Source organism: Bufo gargarizans, chromosome 4, assembly GCF_014858855.1.
Source record: "Bufo gargarizans isolate SCDJY-AF-19 chromosome 4, ASM1485885v1, whole genome shotgun sequence".
NCBI lineage: Eukaryota > Metazoa > Chordata > Amphibia > Anura > Bufonidae > Bufo > Bufo gargarizans.
The window spans coordinates 277780516-277801568 of record NC_058083.1 but is presented as its reverse complement, the minus strand read 5'-3'; the positions used below and the strand labels follow the sequence as shown (position 1 = coordinate 277801568).

At 42.4% G+C, this 21053-nt stretch overlaps 1 protein-coding gene across 1 annotated transcript in view; it reads left to right on the top strand.

Annotated features, from left to right (window-relative positions):
• BACH2 (BTB domain and CNC homolog 2) overlaps positions 1–21053 on the top strand; it is a 316933-nt gene that overhangs the window by 45917 nt on the left and 249963 nt on the right. Inside the window, 1 exon segment of the mRNA XM_044289211.1 lies at positions 11601–11724. The gene's annotated coding sequence lies outside the window, so the exon portion shown is untranslated.

Here is a 21053-nt window from a genome sequence, read left to right as displayed (position 1 = left end):
GCGTACAATTGTGTAATGAAGCATAATAAGTGGAGGAAGGAGCCTTCTAAGGAACCGTGTGCCGGTATGTAATGTATGCTCAGCGTCTGTCAGCTGCAGGTGTTGTTTTGCTGAATGGCAAACAAACTACAGTTGTCACAAAAGACGCTAGAATATGGCATGCAGCACCATGAAACCGGACAGTTAGAAATAAGGAGATTGAATGGTGTAAAATTGATATTCAGAAAAATACATTGTGACCTACAGGATAGGTGATACATTTTTGATCACCATTACCCACATGGATCTCTAGAATAGGGTTCAGAATTCCTCCAAACCGACTCCTGAATGTTTGCTGCTGCATCATTCAAGCTCTATAAAAGTTATGGAACTGGCTCCATGCAGGGGCTGTGAGGAGTAGAAACGGGGAAATCTGGATCCCCACCCTAGAGACTGGGAGTCCTAGCGATCAAATATTGAATGTTTGGTGGGAACCCCCCTTTTAAAGGAATCTTGTCACTGGGAATATGCAGTACAATCTGCAGGCAGCAGGTTATAGAGCAGAAGGAGCTGAGCAGATTGATATAATGTTTGATGGGAAAAGATTCAATATAATTAATAATTTGTTTATTAAAATATTTTTGCTCTTCTGAGCTCAGTAGCCATCTTATCAGTGACTGACAGCTATCTGTGTGTACCTACTTGTACTGATAGGACCACCCATATGGTTGAGCTGAGAAAGAGCAGAGCTTTTAATGTATGAGAAGTTACAAGGTTTTATGTTTTCTTCCCCATAAAACTATACAACAATCTGCTCAGTTCCTTCTGTCTAGAACAGGCATGCTCAACCTGCGGCCCTCCAGCTGTTGTAGAACTACAAATCCCATCATCCCAGGCTGTCTGAGCATGCTGGGAGTTGTAGTTTTGCAACAGCTGGAGGGCCACAGGCCTACTCATGGTGACAGGTTGTATTTAAAGAGGACCTTTCACCTGAAAATGAAAGTTAAACTAAAGATATAGCCTTACTTACATGCCCCCGGTATCGCTTATTCAGTCATTCATTTTTCAATTAGTGCTCCCGTTTGTCCACACTGCCCCCCGAAATACTTGCCACCTTGTATGCTAATGAGCCATTCGGCTCAAGTGGGTGGGCCTTCAAAAGTTCTACTAGGCGTGTCATTCTTCTTCCTGGCACGGAGCGCATCCAATCAGCGCGCTCCGCTCTTAGCCAGGGAGAAGACGCTCCAGTTCTCGCGAGAACTGGAGCGATTTCATCCATCTGGAGCCGGCGCCATCTCGCAAGAACTGGAGCGTCTTCTCCCTAGCTAAGAGCGGAGCGCGCTAATTGGATGCGCTCCGTGCCAGGAAGAAGAATGACACGCCTGGTAGAACTTTTGAAGGCCGCCCAGTTGAGCCGAATGGCTAATTAGCATACAAGGCGGCAAATATTGCGGGGGGCAGCATGGAAAAACGGGGGCACTGATTTGAAAAATGAATGACTGAATAAGCAATACCCAGGGCATAAGGCTATATCTTTAGTTTAACTTTCATTTTCAGGTGAAAGGTCCTCTTTAACCCCTTAAGGACACAGCCTTATTACACCTTAGGACCAGGCCATTTTTTGCAAATCTGACCAGTCACTTTAAGTGCTGATAACTTTAAAACGCTTTGACTTATCCAGGCCGTTCTGAGATAGTTTTTTCGTCACATATTGTACTTCATGACACTGCCTTTCTCCGTGCTGCGCCGGAGCTCCGCCCCCGTCCCCATTATAGTCAATGGGGACGGAGCGGCGGTCCGCGGGCACGGCAAAATAGCCACAGGACGGATCCGACATGGTGAACAGCCTGTCGGATCCGTCCTGCCGCAAGTGTGAAAGTAGCCTTAGAAGTTTAGAAGCAAATCTTCTACAAAAACTCAATTTTTAGGGACCAGTTCAGGTCTGAAGTCACTTTGCAAGGCTTACATAATAGAAACCACCCAAAAATGACCAAATCTAAGAAACTACACCCCTCAAGGTATTCAAAACTGATTTTACATACGTTGTTAACCCTTTAGGTGTTGCACAAGAGTTATTGGCAAATGGGGATGAAATTAGAAAATTTCATTTTTTTGCCTTATTTTCCATTTTAACCCATTTTTTCCACTAACAAAGCAAGGGTTAACAGCCAAACAAGACTGTATCTTTATTGCCCTGACTCTGCCGTTTACAGAAACACCCAATATGTGGTCGTACACTACTGTACGGCTACACAGCAGGGCGTAGAGTGAAAGGTGCGCTGTTTGGTTTTTGGAGGGCTGATTTTTATTGACCGTTTTATTTACACCGTGTCCTGTTTCAACCCCCCTGATGCACCCCTGGAGTAGAAACTCCCTAAAAGTGACCCCATTTTGGAAACTACGGGATAAGGTGGCATTTTTTGGGGGACTATTTTTAGGGTAAATATGATTTTTGGTTGCTCTATATTACATTTTTGTGTGGCAAGGTTACCAAAAATTGAAATCCTGAAATTTCATCTCCATTTGCCATTAACTGTTGAGGAACACCTAAAGGGTTAATACAGTTTGTATAATCAGTTTTGAATACCTTGAGGGGTGTAGTTTCTTAGATGGGGTCACTTTTAGGGAGTTTTTACTCTAGGGGGGCTTCAAAAGGGATATGGTGTCAATAAAAAAGGCCATCAAAATCGGCCTTCCAGAAACCCATGTCTGTCCTTTCCTTTTGCGGCCTCCCTTTTACTGATACAGCAGTTTACGACCAAAAATGTGGCGTTTCTGTAAACTGCAGTATCAGGGTAATAAATTTTAACTTTTGTTTGGTTGTTAACCCTTGTTTTGTTACCGGAAAAAACGGATTGAAATGGAAAAGTGCCCAAAATATCGTTTTTTTTTTTTAACCGTGTTAATCTGGGGGGTTAGGTCATGGGATATTTTTATAGAGGAGATTCTTGCGGACGCGGCAATACCTAATAAGTCAGGTTTTTGACTATATTATATTTTTTGATACAAATTATTTTTTGAGGTATCTAAAGTCTAAGTGTCATTTATTTTTATTTTTATCCAATTATCTTGTGGGGGCTCATTTTTTTGCGGGATGAGCGGACGGTTTTATTGGCACTATTTTGGGGGCTATATGACTTTTTGATCGCTTGCTATTAAACTTTTTGTTATGTAAGGTGACAAAAAAAAATCTTTTTTGCACCTATTTTTTTTTTTTTTTTTTTTGGACCGTGTTAATCTGGGGGGTTGGGTCATGGGGTATTTTTATAGACGAGATTCTTACGGACGCTGCGATACCTAATAAGTCTACTTTTTTTTTACAATTATTTCGGTTTTAGACTATATTATCCTTTTTGATACCCCAATTTTTTTTGGGGTATCTCTCAAGTCTAAGAGTCATTTTTTATTTTATCCGATTATCTTATGTGGGGGGCTCATTTTTTGCGGGATGAGACAACGGTTTTATTGGCACTATTTTGGGGGCTATATGACTTTTTGATCGCTTGCTATTAAACTTTTTATTATGTAAGGTGACAAAAAAAAACTTTTTTTTTTTTTTCAATCCGATGTCAGTGCTAAATTGGGATATAACTTTAGTTCTCCATGGAAGTGTGATACTCCCTGAAGCAACCGTCAATGCAGAGGCCCGGATAATCGGGGCACGTGTCTCACTGAGTAGTCGTGTCCTTCCGTATCCCCCTCCTGCGACACACTCTGCACTTTTTTGGGGTTCGTCCCTTCTTTCCAGTATGGGGGACCACACCTGGAAAATGTTGGCCAGGGACGATCCGGGCGCCTACAGTTCCAGAGGTACTCCGGCCTGCTCTTTCCCGGTCCGAAAAGATCAGGGCCTTGAGGACTGCCTCATAGAACTGGAGGAATGTCCCTGTGCTGCCAGCGCTTCAGGATAGTACAAAAGAGTTGTACATGGCAACCTGTACCAAGTAGACCGCAACTTTTTTGTACCATGCCCGGGTTTTGCGCATGGTGTTATATGGCTTGAGGACTTGATCCGAGAGATCAACTCCTCCCATATACTGATTGTAGTCGACGATACAATCGGGCTTGAGGACCGTTGCCGCGGTACCTCACACAGGGACAGGGGTGATGCCGTTACCATGAATTGTGGACAGCATAAGGACATCCCTCTTGTCCTTATACCTGACCAGCAACAGGTTTTCAGTGGTAAGGGCACGGGTCTCACCCCTGGGGATAGGTACCTGGAGGGGGTGGGCAGGGAGGCCGCGTTGATTTTTCTGCACGGTCCCACAAGCGGACGTGGATCTGGCGGCAAGGGACTGGAACAAGGGGATACTGGTATAAAAGTTATCCACGTACAGGTGGTAACCCTTATCCAGCAGTGGGTGCATAAGGTCCCACACAAGTTTTCCGGTAACACCCATAGTGGGGTGACATTCTGGGGGTTGAATCCGGGAATCTCGCCCCTCGTATACACGAAATTTGTAAGTGTACCCTGAGGTACTCTCACAAATTTTGTATAGCTTCACGCCATACCTCGCCCGCTTGGAGGGCACATACTGGCGGAAAATGAGTCTCCCCTTGAACGCAATGAGAGACTCATCAACCACGACCTCCCTTCCAGGTACATAGGCCTCCATAAATTTGGCCCCAAAGTGATCGCTGACCGGCCGTATCTTATACAGACGGTCATGGGCAGGATCACCTCGGGGGGCATGCTGCATTATCGGAATAATGCACACATTTCCGGATGGCCTCAAACCGGGAGCTTGTCATGGCCGTACTGTAAAGTGGGGCCTGGTATAGGACGTCCCCACTCAGACTGGCACTGGGTTTCTTGACCAGGCCCATATGCAGCACGAGGCCCCAAAATGTCCTCATTTCGGCTGCATTGACCGGCGTCCAGCCACCGGGCCTGGCCAAAAAGGAGCCCGGGTGCTGAGCAACGAACTGTTGGGCGTACAGATTCGTCTGCTCCACCATCAGATTTACCAGTGGGTCACTGAAAAAATGACAAAAAGTCATATTCAGTGTAGCCCACTGTGGAAATCTGGATTCCTGATTGGCCTACAAAATCAGGAATCACGGGCTTGTATCGCTCTAGGCTACACCGGCAGGGTGCTCCGGTGGATTTAACTGGTGGGCCGGGAAACCAGTACGAGCCCCAGAGCTGCTCGTACTAGTGTGGGCCACAGGGTCCCTAACATGGCGGTCCCCTTGCTCCGCCTGGCCGCGTCTCCGCCGCCTTGGAGGCTCATCATCATCGCTAGATGATGAGGAGGACGTGGATGACAACAGGAATGTGGGGTCATCCTCATCCTCACTGAGACTCTCGGAGTTGGAGGCAAGCTGGGCGTATGCCTCCTCGGCTGAGAATGTCCGGCGGGCCATAGGGAAGTGTGTGTCTGCGTGTATATGTGCGTGTGTGTAACTCTTTATTTGGTGTGTGTGTGTGTGTGGGGGCACGGGTGTTCACGAACTCACCCTAAAACTAACAGAAAAAAATCAAAATAATTGATCAAAGGTGGGGTGTGCGATGCGCTAACAGTGGCCGGACGCGGGCAAGTGGCAGCACCCCTGGGGGGGGTCTAGGGTCACACAGCTGTGCAAACTAACTTTCCCTTTTTTTTCCCTGCCTAACCCAAACTTTCCCTATGTACCTGATGGGGTGCTGGGGGCAGAGATCGGGTCCTGGGGGCACAGATCGGGGTGCTGGCAGCGATGGCAGACACACGTGCAGACAGCTCCTCTCTCCTCCGGCTCCGGAACACAAAAGGAGGAAGAGAGGAGCGCCTGCCTCTTTTGAATCTGCCGCCGGACCTCCCACAGACCAATCAGAAAGCAATCCTGAGTGGTGATGTCACCATCGCCACTCAGGATCGCTGGATGGTGATTGGTGGGGTGAAATCACACCACCATCACCATCCTGTTCCGGCGCATTTGCCCCAAGTGCCGCGCGGCGGTGATCGAAAATACACAGGGCGTACATGTACGCCCTGTGTCCTTAAGTACCAGGGCACAAGGGCGTACCTATACGCCCTATGTCCTTAAGGGGTTAAGACTAGTCTGTGCAATCTGTGCTGACAGAGTTTGTATTCACAAATGCCATCGACAAATACAATGGTAAAACCCAGTTATCAGTTTTTTTCATAAGGGGGACATGATTCATCTACACAAATATATAAATGGGCCTATACGAAAAATACGGTGAAAAACTGTTCCATGTAAAATGCGCTCAAAAGACAAGGAGGCACTGCCTCCGACTGGAGAACAAAAAGTTCTGTCTCCAGAAGCGTCAAAGCTTCTTTACTGTAAGAACTGTGAAACTGTGGAATAGACCTCCTCAGGACCTGGTCACAGCAGGAACAGTGGACAGTTTTAGATTAATTCTTAAAAGGAAACAACATTAATGCTTATGAAAACGTGTAGAAATCTGAGTCTCACTTCCTTCTGGGATTCACATCCCCACCTATCCCTTGGTTGCACTTGATAGACGTATGTCTTCTTTTCAATCATATTAACTATGTAATATCGAACGGAGGAACAATGCAGTGTACAGTTGTTAGACAAGATAATTCAGAATTGTAATTGCAATACAAGTAATTAGTGAAACACAGACATGTCAGCAGTGGGGACAGGTCTTCTTTATAAACTGCATAATGATTTTATACTGACCTCTGAGTGAACAGTCCTTTCTAATAACGTCCCAAAAACCCTGAGTTTTGCTCCAAAATGCACAGAGCTTGCTAACTAATCATGCCTCTTTAGGCTACCTACACATACTGTGTGGAGGAAAACTAACACAGCACATCACTCTGAACACATCACCACCACCATGAAACATGGTGATGGCAGCATCATGCTGTGGGGATGCTTTTCTTCAGCAGGGACAGGGAAGCTGGTCAGAGTTGATGGGAAGATGGATGGAGCTCAATACTGGGCAATCCGTGAGGAAGACCTTTTAGAGGCTGCAAAAGACTTGAGACTGGGGCGGAGGTTCACTTTGCAACAGGACAACGACTCTAAACATACAGCCAGAGTTACAATGGAATGGTTTTGATCAAAACATATACATGTGTTAGAATGGCCCAAAGTCCAGATCTAATTCCCATTGAGAATCTGTGGAATGACTTAAAAATTACTGTCTGAGCTTGAGTAATTTTGGCAAGAAGAATGGGCAAAAATTGTAGCCTTTAGATGTGCAAAGCTGGTAGAGACCTAACCCAAAAGACTTGCAGCTGCAATTGCAGTGAAAGGTGGTCCTACAAAGTATTGACTGGGGAAGAATACAAATGCACGCCACACTTTCAAAATTTTTATAAAAAAATAAATAAAAAAGACACTATATATATATATATATATATATATATATATATATATATATATATATACAGTACAGACAAAAAGTTTGGACACACCTACTCATTCAAACAGTTTTCTTTATTTTCATGACTATGAAAATTGTAGATTCACACTAAAGGCATCAAACTATGAATTAACACATGTGGAATTATATACATAACAAAAAAGTGTGAAACAACTGAAAATATGTCATATTCTAGGTTCTTCAAAGTAGCCACCTTTTGCTTTGATTACTGCTTTGCACACTCTTGGCATTCTCTTGATGAGCTTCAGGTAGTCACCTGAAATGGTCTTCCAACAGTCTTGAAGGAGTTCCCAGAGATGCTTAGCACTTGTTGGCCCTTTTGCTTTCACTCTGCGGTCCAGCTCACCCCAAACCATCTCGATTGGGTTCAGGTCCGGTGACTGTGGAGGCCAGGTCATCTGGCGCATCACCCCATCACTCTCCTTCATGGTCAAATAGCCCTTACACAGCCTTGAGGTGTGTTTGGGGTCATATTCCTGTTGAAAAATAAATGATGGTCCAACTAAATGCAAACCGGATGGAATAGCATGCTGCTGCAAGATGCTGTGGTAGCCATGCTGGTTCATTCCCTTCACCTCCAATTTTGAATAAATCCCCAACAGTGTTGCCAGCAAAACACCCCCACACAATCACACCTCCTCCTCCATGCTTCACGGTGGGAACCAGGCATGTAGAGTCCATCCATTCACCTTTTCTGCGTCGCACAAAGACACCGTGGTTGGAACCAAAGATCTCAAATTTGGACTCGTCAGACCAAAGCACAGATTTCCACTGGTCTAATGACCATTCCTTGTGTTCTTTAGCCCAAACAAGTCTCTTCTGCTTGTTGCCTGTCCTTAGCAGTGGTTTCCTAGCAGATATTCTACCATGAAGGCCTGATTCACACAGTCTCCTCTTAACAGTTGTTCTAGAGATGTCTGCTGCTAGAACTCTGTGTGGCATTGACCTTGTCTCTAATCTGAGCTGCTGTTAACCTGCGATTTCTGAGGCTGGTGACTCGGATGAACTTATCCTCCGCAGCAGAGGTGACTCTTGGTCTTCCTTTCCTGGGGCGGTCTGCATGTGAGCCAGTTTCTTTGTAGCGCTTGATGGTTTTTGTGACTGCACTTGGGGACACTTTCAAAGTTTTCCCAATTTTTCGGACTGACTGGCCTTCATTTCTTAAAGTAATGATGGCCACTCGTTTTTCTTTACTTAGCTGCTTTTTTCTTGCCATAATACAAATTCTAACAGTCTATTCAGTAGGACTATCAGCTGTGTATCCACCTGACTTCTCCACAACGCAATAGATGGTCCTAACCCCATTTATAAGGCAAGAAATCCCACTTATCAAACCTGACAGGGCACACCTGTGAAGTGAAAACCATTTCAGGTGACTACCTCTTGAAGCTCATCAAGAGAATGCCAAGAGTGTGCAAAGCAGTAATCAAAGCAAAAGGTGGTTACTTTGAAGAACCTAGAATATGACATATTTTCAGTTGTTTCACACTTTTTTGTTATGTATATAATTCCACATGTGTTAATTCATAGTTTTGATGCCTTCAGTGTGAATCTACAATTTTCATAGTCATGAAAATAAAGAAAACTCTTTGACTGAGAAGATGTGTCCAAACTTTTGGTCTGTACTGTATAGAGAATGAAAGTCTGCAGCACTCCTTAAAAGATAAAATGTGCTCGTTATTCACACATATCAAGTGACAACGTTTCGGTTCTCTCACAGAACCTTTCTCGAGTCAGTCCAGTCTATAAGGAGATATATATATATATATATATATATATATATATATATATATATATATATATATATATATATATATATAATTTATTCAAGGAAAAAATCAACGCAGCACTCTTCTTGTAAAAAAAAAAAAACGCAGTGTCTTTATTCACACATGTGACACAAAAATAGGCAACGTTTGAATCCCCTTCCGGGATCCGAGGATCCCGGAAGGGGATTCAAACGTTGCCTATTTTTGTGTCACATGTGTGAATAAAGACACTGCGTTTTGTTTTTTACAAGAAGAGTGCTGCGTTGATTGTACCTTGAATATACAAGGCTATGGTCAAAGGCGAGACGCTTGCACCTGATAACCTCTAAAGTGAGTGCTGCTGGATTTCATATAATATATATATATATATATATATATATATATATATATATGTATATGAGAGAGAATCTATAAGGAGATATATATATATAGTGTCTAAAGATATATATATATATATATATATATATATATATATATATATATATATATTATTTTGAGAAAAGACTTGTGTTCAAATACTTTTTGGAAACTGTAAAACACAAAACCACAGTATGAAAATAATTTCTAGCTACGATTGGGTAATATTGGATCTAATTGAAGAAACTCGCTCAAACGTTTCTTTGCACAGCCACCTACGCACAGTAATTTTCAGAATTTTGTGTTGGATTTGTGTTAACATACTGGATTCCATGGCAACTGCTACCTGCTCTGTAGACGGCAGTACACATTGGCATGCACGGTAAAAAGCTCTGGTGACTATAGTGGGCTAATGTAAGACTTTGTCACAAAACTATAAAAAGTAGACAAAGTGTTTGTACAAATTTACAAGAAGTGACAAGTATTACATAATGTCAGCATCAGGCTACTTTCACACTTGCGCTTGATCGGATCCGTTCTGAACGGATCCGATCATATTAATGCAGACGGAGGCTCCGTTCAGTACGGATCCGTCTGCATTAATAACTTTAAAAAAATTCGCAAGTGCGCAAGTAGCCTGAGCGGATCCGTTCAGACTTTCAATGTAAAGTCAATGGGGGACGGATCCGCTTGAAGATTGAGCCATATGGTGACATCTTCAAGAGGATCCGTTCCCATTGACTTACATTGTAAGTCTGAACGGATCCGCACGGCCAGGCGGACACCGGAACGCTGCAAGCAGCGTTCAGCTGTCCGCCTGTCCGTGCGGAGGCGAGCGGAGCGGAGGCTGAACGCCGCCAGACTGATGCAGTCTGAGCGGATCCGCTCCATTCAGACTGCATCAGGGCTGGACGGCTGCGTTCGGGTCCGCTCGTGAGCCCCTTCAAACGGAGCTCACGAGCGGACCGACGAACGCTAGTGTGAAAGTAGCCTCACCTCTGTTCTACCTACCTGCAACAATGGACTTATGGACGTGTGGTATCCACAATCAGAATAAGGCCTCATGCACACGATAGTTGTTTTTTGTGTCCGCAAAAAAAAAAAAAAAACGGATGCGGCATCAATTTTTTTTGGAGGATCCGTTCCCCCCCCCCCCCACAGATCCCTTGTAATAAATGCCTATCCTTGTCTGCAAATGTCAAAAAAATAGGACATACACAATTTTTTTTGCTGAAGGGAAAGACTGACAACGGATGCGGAATACAAACGGATGAACTATCAGCATTCTTTGCTGACCCATTGAAATGAATAGGTCCCCATCCTATCCGCAAAAAAAAAAACAGAACGGAGGGCAAGAAAAACAACTGACGTGTGCATGAGGCCTAAGGCTAATTTCATATTAGTGTTTTTTGCGAATCTGTCATGGATCTGCAAAAACGCTTCCGTTGCCATAATACAACCGCATGCATCCGTCATGAATGCATCCGGTTGTATTATCTCTAAAAAGAAAAAAAAAAAACATGACGGATTCGTCATGAACACTATTTAAAGTCAATGGGGGACGGATCCGCTTTCTATTGTGTCAGAGAAAATGGATCTGTCCCCATTGACTTGCATTGTGTGCCAGGATAGATTCGTCTTGCTCCACATCCCAGGACGGACAGAAAAACACTGCTTGCAGCCTTATTTTGTCTGCGATGGAGACACAACCAAAGTGAACGGAATGCATTTTGGTGCACCCTGTTTCGTTCAGTTCAGTTTTTTCCCCATTGACAATGAATGGGGACAAAACTGAAGCGTTTTCTTCCACTGGTGAGATCCTATGACGGATCTCAATAGCGGAATTGAAAACGCTAATGTGAAAGTCGCCTAAAACAAAAGCATTGAGTTCTGCATATTCTGATATATAAGCATTTCTGATAAAGAGGAGATCCCAAAGAGGAGCCTCTCAAGAGGCAAAGAGGGAAGAGGTACTGGACTGTGTATATTCCAGCAGTTACACCAAAATGCATGTAAATGAAATGTTGTAAAACATACCAGGCATAAGAATATAGATAAATTAGGGATTAGAAATGTCATTGTAAATTAGAAATGTAAATGTCTTTTTTTTGTTGTTGTTGTGTTCATAGGTCATGTGATTTGTTAAAGTGACATCTGGATTAGACGACTTCACCAGGAAAGATTAAAGATCACGATCGACAAGCACTACTGATATAGTGTACTATTAAATGACTGCTTTTGGACGAGCTTCAGGTAAGGAAATTTAGACTTTGGTATAATATTGATGGAGATATCGGTTAGTTCTAGAAGCTGATGTCAGCATGGTAGCTGTGTGTAGTACAGGTTTTCTTGCTAGTGGACATATGCCGATGCACTAGAGGTGGTCCAATGCTTGTATAGTAATGTAGATTGTAGTTATTGAAATTTACATAACTGATCCTTTTGAGTGCTCTTAGTGTTGAGCATATCGAATCTGCAATGGCAGTGGTGAAATGAGGTTCACCCATGACACCTTCACCAGCCATTGTCTATGAAGGAAGCACTGTTCCATTGTGGAAAATATCATTTACAAATAGAATTTATTTAAATATGCACTTTTATACAGTTTTTGTAAAAAAAAAAAAAAAAAAAAAGTACATGTTTCTCATACGTTATTTGCCACCCATTAGCTGTTACAGGGAGCCGCCGTGCTCACCAGAGCTTTGACGAGCGCTATAGGCTCCCGGCAGTTTTCTAAACACAGTGCCGAATGTCGTATTGCAGCTCAGCCCTATGAGAAAAAGTACTGAAAAAAACGCCACACTTAGATCATGCTACGTTTTTAGAAAAATAAAATAAAAATTATCCAAAATACACTCCAAAAGTGAAGGGCAAAAAGTGAATAAAAATGTCTCTAAAACTGCACTGTTTGTGGTGCATTTTCTAGTTCGCTGTTGGCTTTCTGTACACATTTGTGCACTGTGTTTTGTTTTTTTTATATATTTTTTCAAGCAAAGGGGAAAAAGGCTGCCCAAAAATAGCCAGTTTTTCCTAAAGAAGCCCTTGTTCTGCTTGTGGCTAGTGTCCTAAGGTTATGTAAAAGCAGCATACTTTTCTTGGCACGTCATTTTTTAGTTAGTATGCTATATATAATTTTTTTTTTAGAATGTACAGGCAACGCAGATTATATCATAGCAAGTATAGGAATGGCCACATTAGCACAGCTCTAAGTGATGTGCTGCAGATTCCTCTGGGCTGCTGGTGGCTCAGTGGTTGGTGACTCAGATATTGAACATAACTGCTGTGACTCAGGCTTCAGCAATGTACTGTATGCTGTGGCATTCTTTCCCCTGCCATAGCCTCCCATTAAAAGCTCACAGGCATCGGAGGAAAGCAGCTTTCCTCATGGGGGCTGTGAGTTTGGTTTTGTTAATTATTTGCAATTGCTTTTATTAGGATCCGTTTCAGTTGCTCTTGGGCATGAAACAAAACCCTGTGCGCCTGCTGCAGTTTAATTACTGAGGTGTGCTATTCCATGCAAGTGCCTTTTTGGTTGCTCAGAATGTAACATTGTTTTACTGACTTGCCACATCTGCTGCTGTTTTGAAGAACACCCCTTACCGCTATAGAAAGAGTAAGTGTCGGCGTACCTTGAAGTGATCAAGGAAATGAGAAACCGAAGGGAAAATAAAAATGCTGCTGGTTGGTAAACTGATTTGTCAATGCAGTGCCTGTCACTGATCATGACCTCAGCAACTTGTCCTATCGTGCCCTGCATTGCTCATTAGTCCTATGTGCAGCACATGACACCTGGAGCGATCCTCTTCCTCTCATTGTCATTTGGATCACAGGAAGTTGACAGCATCAAGATGGACACATTTTGCAAGCAATGGGACCAGAAGTGCTGCACTATGACATATTCTGCGCAGATAGACATAGAAAAGTGTATTGCAGCGCAAAATAAAGTGCTGGTATGAAATAGGATGCTGTTATTTTATTTTGTGGACAGAATAGTCTTAAAACCTCTTTATCTGTTAGACTATCTGTACAGGATAAGTGGAAATTTTGGATTCATGGAAGCTTTATAGCAAACTGCATTGCATCTTTCTCATGCTGCATAGTTTAGGATCCACAAATGGAGTCTTACTTTGGTTTGAGAAACAGTGTCTAGTTCATTGATGTAACAAGTGGTCAGGCATCTTGTGTGCAAGCTAGTTATCCACCCAGCTATGAGGGCGCATTCACACAGGGCGTAAAATACCTCTAAAAAGGCAGAAAAACCACTGCAAAAACAGTGACAAAAAGCATGAATTAGGCTACTTTCACACCTGCGCTTTCACTTTCCGCTATTGGGATTGGTTATAGTGTCTCAATAGCGAGTGGAAAACACTTTAGTTTTGTCCCCATTCATTGTCATTGGGGAAGAAACTGAACTGAAGGGAACGGAATGCACCAGAATGCGTTCCGTTTCATTACGTTCCCATGACGCACACAAAAGTGCAGCAAGCAGCGTTTTTGAGTGCGTCCTGGGATGCAAAGCAAGACGGATCCGTCACAATGTAAGTCAATGGAGACAGATCAGTGTTCTCTGACACAAAACAAAACGATCCGTCCCCCATTTACTTACAATGGTTTTAGTAACGGATCTGTCATGGCTATTTTAGAGATAATGTTGATAACGGATGGAGCCGGTTGTATTATCATGGCGGAATCGTTTTTGCTGATCCATAACAGATCAGCAACCAAACCAAAAATGCAGAAATGAAAGTAGCCTTACGTGCATATTTTGCCCCAGAAATGGTTGTAGTTTTTACGCTCTACACTACAAAAAAAAAGTGAAATCCACGGTGGGGATCCTCCGCTTGACCTGCACCGCAGTCAAATTTTTTCTGCAGATTGCTTTGAAGCTTGTGGCTTTTGAAAATCTATCCACTTTTCTGGTGTTGTAACCGTGTCATCAGTGCTGACTACAAATGTGACATAGAGAAAAATATAAAGAAAGTGGACTTTTATACCCACACATATGTAGTAGAAATATCATATGATATGAGCACACTATGCATAGTAAAACGTCTACAGATGTGTGGCCCGCCCCGTCTGTGTGCATGTAGAGCATTTATCTCTGAGCCAGATGCAGTGTCTCCTCGCCTGCCGTTTTGTGTAGTTCTCTTCCCCGCAGAACTTCTATTTGCCTCATTGTTGAAATTCTCTGTGTTTAGCTATGAAGCTGATGTAATTTATAGTGAATGTGCTTTTTCCACTTTCATGGGGAGGTTTTTTATTTTTTTGTTTTTCTCAATGTGAAGCAAGTGTCAAGGGCGCCACAGCAACTCTTGCCTGTGCCAAGAATGCGCCTATTTTTAAACACTGGGGATCAAATATCAGCAAGGCTGGTTACAAATCCTTATCTGAGTGTACGAGGAAGCCCTCCGCTGTGCAGTCTACAAATGGGAATGCCTCTACTTGTCTTGTTTACACTGCCGCTCTGCATTCTTCAGTAATTATAGTAATGGAAGCTGAGGGAAAAGGGGGACGGGAGGACAGGATGCTATATGAGGTAAAGTTTGCTTTGAAAGTTGGTGAATGAAAAGGAACTCTGTCTGGGAAAGTAGTCTAAAAGAAGGAAGGGAGGGAGGGAGTTTCATCCACACAGGGAAATACTCTGTGCTTTACATCTATTTCACTGCATAGGAACCAGATGGCCTGCTGGAACACCCGCTCTGAAAGTAGAGAAGCCAAACATATGGCTGATGGTCGAGAGAGGCATTTCTTAGTGCTTCACATTACAGACTGTTATGTCATTGCCAAGCTGAGTGCTTAATACCCACTGTGGTCACCAGGCATACACTTTCACAAATGACTTGGCTCTTTGTTGGCGAGGAACACGTTGACATCATCGGTTAGTCTTTCTAAATCGTCCCTTTTCTTTCCTGTGTTGCAGCAGAGGAGGGGAGAGGTAGTTAATTATCCTATTGTGTTTTATTTGCATTAATTCCCGGTCTGTTCGTTTACTACGACAGGGCCCTACTGATGTACGTGGCATTAGGAGACGTTGTTTCGGGAGATCTGGGCAGCCCCAAGGCCTATGTTATCTATGGAACTGCTGAGCTCATTCATCTCTTTTTCACGGCCGTTTCCTTTTATTTTCAGCCAAATCTGTCAAGCCTGACAGGCGAGTAATTTGAGCCAGAGAAAGGGCAGAGCTCCAGGTCCTTTCCACAAAGCAATTCTTCTCCTCCCCTCCTGGGAAGGCTCTGAACTTGGCTTGCTTTATGCAGATGGATTTGTTGAGTCATGTGTGATCATTTACACAAAAGTATATGGTGACTGCACAGTAAGTCAGCGGCGACAACCAAATTAATAGAAATATTTTGGTGATTAGTATCTAGCTCATAAATTCTTTAATATTCTATCAGCAAAAATAAATAAATAAAATGACAATTCTGCATATTTATATGTATAGACACCGCAAAGATGAATAGGCATAAAACGGCAAGTTCCTGATTTATTTGCGTCTGTTAGCAGCTAAGGCTACTTTCACACTCGCGTTTGGTGCGGATCCATCATGGATCTGCACAAACGCTTCAGTTCAGATAATACATCCGCATGCATCCATTTGTATTTGTAACATAGACAAAATGGATCATCCTAAACACCATTGAAAGTCAATGGGGGACGGATCCGTTTTCTATCTTGTCATATTGTGTCAGTGAAAAGGGATCCGTCCCCATTGACGTACAATGTGTTCCAGGTCGGATCTGTTTGCCTCCACATTGTCTGGCGGACACCAAAACGCTACAAGCAGCGTTTTGGTGTCCGCCTCCAGAGCGGAATGGAGGCGGAACGGAGGCAAACGGATGCATTCTGAACGGATCCGCATCCATTCAGAATGCATAGGGCAAAACTGATTCGTTTTGGACCGCTTAGGAGAGCCCTGAACGGATCTCGCAAACGGAAACCAAAACGCCAGTGTGAAAGTAGCCTTATATAGAATGTTCAGTCTGAGGATCTGACAGTCATCGGCTGAGCTATGTGTTTTAACTTCTTCTACAGCACTGAACTTATTTTTATAATAAATATGCTCGAGTGGTTTAGTTTAATCTCTTTGTCCTGGAACCTCTATGGAGAGAGTCAATCCCCTCTGAGATCCTTGGGCCTCATGCTTTGGTGGCTTGCTGTGTGATTAGATTTTTTTTTTGCTATGAAGATCAGATGACCAGCAGTGTTTTCTTCTGCTGCTCTGAGGCTGAAGAAAATATGACATAATTAAACTTACATGAAAATTATCCCTTCAAGAACCAGACAGAAGAATGTGGTGCAAATTCTTTCTTGAATAAGGTAATGTCTATTTCACAGAAAGAGGTGGGGTCAATATGGTGAGCTAACTCAACACATCTATAAAAGGGAAAGAGAGAAAGCAAAGATCTTTCTCTAACATGATGATGTGTACAATAAAGCTGCCCGTGCTTGTGTCTGCCTGCGTTGCAGCTATTTTTTCCCCTTGTCAGAGATGGACCTTGTATTTTGGAGATGAGTTATACCAGTGTTGTCTGTTACAGTAGGAAGATGTAACTAATAAAAAAGGTACATTATGTGAAATCCCTCAGAACATTTTAGGGAACATGACTTCCCACCAATGTTTTTCTATTAGTGTAACATATTTTGCTCCTCTTAAAGAAGTTATCCCATGAATTTTGTAAAACATGAAAATCAAATATATGATACATATATAACATACCTTTCTAGCAAAGCTAGAACCAGCCCTGTACCTCTTAATGAATCCAGAGATCTCCCCATTTATTGTTCTGCTACATTTATATCAAGCTGACAGCTGAAGGGGAGTGTCTTTCCTGCTGCAGCTAAGGGAGCGTGTCCATGGTCTCCCTATCACAGCTCAGGAGGCGTGTCCATGGTCTCCCTATAACAGCTCAGGAGGCAGTTGAAGGATGAAACTGAGCATGTGCGGCCATCTCAGTGAGCAGGTCAGAGAAATAAGAAAAAGAACAAAGAGCAGATGGTACTATACAGATATATTTTATTGAATAACTCAGTTGCTATGCTAAATTTTGTTATTACATACAATTCCAAAGGTTTTTAAATCCAAATGCTGGTTTGAAAACTAGATTTTTTTTTTTCGTGGGACAACCCCTTTTAAGTAGCATTTTACAGTGTTGGCAGTGTGTAATTGTCGAGTAAATGAACAATCGAGTAACTTTAGTTTTTCGTTCTTGCTGCTGGAACCTACAGTTTGCAACTATTTTGTATGTACTTCAGATGTCCAATGCACAGCATGGATTTAGTATCCTGTTCTTATAAGAAATAAGTTATATACACCCCGTAGTTGATAACGACCACATAAGTAAGGGTCTGCCTGCATATATAGTCAGAACTGCACTTTTGAAAATCTTTTCAAATATGACCTATCAAAGGTCTTGAACTGTGGCATTCTGTGACCCCCAATTACTAAAATAAGGTGGTTGAAGTGCTCAGCTGAGCGCTGTCTCTCTTCCCTGCTGACTACTCGCTCTACTTAGTCTTTGTGTGGTTAACATCTGACCCATGGTGGTCAGAGATAACAGTGCAGGACTCCGGAGGATCAGCCAAAATCTAGTCAGGGATAGGTGAGGTCAGGGCAAGCGGAGTATATGCTTAACAGTAAATGGTTCAAGGTTGGGACAGGCAGTGATGGTGGTCAATACGAGGTCAGGCACAGGTCGTGTCAAGCAGCAGAAGGGCAGATAAAAATATAGCACACCTTCAGTGGAACAAACAAGCTAAGAAACCTATTGCTCAGGCACCCTTCTATTTGGCAAGGTGCCTTAAGTACCCACAGATAACCGATCTTTAGCTGGTGTGTACTAGAGTGCACGTGCTTGTCCTTCACGAGCTGGGAGGAGTGTGTGCACTCCCTGTGGGCTGAGGAGAGGCTGAACTGGCAAACAGGCCACAGGCTGTGTGGATGTACAACGCTACCCAGCTGGCCCGACTTGATTGGAAGAGGATGAGAGTGGGAGGGAGTCTACACCGTCAGGAGGCAGAGGACGGATGAGCGGAGCAGTGGTGACCTCAAGCCACTGCTGTAACACCATGAAAATAATTGAATTGCATTTTTTTATTGTTTCTGAAAATTGCAGCCACGGCATCTTGGGTGGCTTCCCTAAAATGCTGCTCTCCTGGGGCTCGAATAGCTCCCCTACGCAGCAAAAATTGTTAAAAAGGTCACACACACACTCCAAAATAATATCAGTAAAAACTCCAAATTTTACAGCAAAAATGAGTCCTCACACAACTCTGTAAAATGTTATGGGGTCAGAATATAGTGATGCAAAGAAAAACATATTTTTTCCAATGTTTTTATATTTTTCCAGAATTAAAACACAAGAAAGTCCTCATACAGGTATGTGAACAGAAAAATAAAAAAAAGTTTTAGCTCAGGAAAGGCGAGGAGGAAAAACGCAAAAACAGAAAATCGCCTCAAGTCCTAAAGGGGTTAACATTTTTAATTCCTTGGGAAAGAGTGAGGATAGAAACGTGGAGCAGGGAGAGAGGAGTACAGACTAGAGCAGACAAGACTATGAAATGGAAAAAAAAGTTAGGACTTGCTGAAATCATGAAATCTAGATATTTTTCCTTTTCTACAAACTTCAGTCTTTTCATTCTTTCTATAGCAGAAAACTGAGCAGAATTGGTGTTCTGAAGTCTGCAGGACTAACTGAGTCGTGGAGTACAAAGTGCGTACATAGACTTATGCAATGTGAGCACCGATTGTAAATCCGTCTAATTTTATTCTCCGAGCAGTGGTTAGTAAAATTCATATGTAAGCCTGCGTATCATACTACAAGAATTCTTGCTGGAAATATTCTGGCAGGCAGGTAATATTTTTATTGCGCCAGTAAAACACTTGATGACTAACGATGAGTGAATGTTTTTTCTAAAAGAGTTGTTAAAGAGTTTATGAAAATCCTTATCGTGTTTGAAGCAATATACAAAGAGATTTAAAGGGAATCTGTCACCTGGTTTGAGCATATTACTGCCATGGACAATGAAATTTCTTATTTCTTGCTGTAGTTTTCATTTTGTGTTTCATTAGCGATAAAATCCACTTTTTATGTTATGCAAATGAGTGTCCAAGGTGTCCAGAGGGGCGTCATTATCCTACTCTAGAGCCCAGCCCGCCTTCCTTTAGAGCCCAAGCACGCCTCTTCAGCATAAGTAACTGCCCACTCCCGAGCTCTTTGCTGCTGCCCCCTCCGCTATGTGAAATATCATGATTACACTTTATGGGGCAAGGTGACCAAAAAATTGGTTGTTTTGGCGCAGTTTTTATTTATTTTTACAGCATTTACCTGAGGGATTAGCTCATGTTTTTATAGAGCAGATCGTTACGGACGTGGCAATACCTAATATGTATACCTTTTTTTATTTATTTCACTTTAGCACAATAATAGCCGATTTGAAGCAAAAAATCATATTTTTGACCGATTCTCTTAGGTCGGGTCTCATTTTTTGCAGGATGAAAAAAAAAAAATTCTAAAAACTCACCATGCCCCTCACGGAATACCTTGGGGTGTCTTTCCAAAATGGGGTCACTTGTGGGGTAGTTATACTGCCCTGGCAATTTAGGGGCCCTAATGTGTGGTAAGTAGTTTGAAATCAAAATCTGTAAAAAATGGCTGGTGAAATCCTAAAGGTGCTCTTTGGAATGTGTTTTGGGGTGTCATTTTACATATACCCATGCTGGGTGAGAGAAATATCTTGGCAAAAGACAACATTTCCCATTTTTTTATACAAAGTTGGCATTTGACCAAGATATTTATCTCACCCAGCATGGGTATATGTAAAATGACACCCCAAAACACATTCCCCAACTTCTCCTGAGTACGGCGATACCAGATGTGTGAAACTTTTTTGCAGCCTAGGTGGGCAAAGGGGCACACGTTCCAAAGAGCACCTTTCGGATTTCACCGGTCATTTTTTACAGATTTTGATTGCAAACTACTTCTCACGCATATGGGCCCCTAAAATGCCAGGGCAGTATAACTACCCCACAAGTGACCCCATTTTGGAAAGAAGACACCTCAGAGTATTCCGTGAGGGGCATGGCAAGTTCCTAGAATTTTTTATTTTTTGTCACAAGTTAGTGGAATATGAGACTTTGTAAGAAAAAAATAAAATAAAAAATAAATCATCATTTTCCGCTAACTTGTGACAAAAAATAAAAAGTTCTATGAACTCACTATGCCCATCAGTGAATACCTTAGGGTGTCTACTTTCCGAAATGGGGTCATTTGTCGGGTGTTTGTACTGTCTGGGCATTGTAGAACCTCAGGAAACATGACAGGTGCTCAGAAAGTCAGAGCTGTTTCAAAAAGCGGAAATTCACATTTTTGTACCATAGTTTGTAAATGCTATAACTTTTACCCAAACAATTTATTTATTTATTTTTTTTTTTTTTTTACCCAAACATTTTTTTTAAATCAAAGACACGTAGAACAATAAATTTAGCGAAAAATTTATATATGGATGTCGTTTTTTTTTGCAAAATTTTACAACTTAAAGTGAAAAATGTCATTTGTTTGCAAAAAAAAATCGTTAAATTTCGA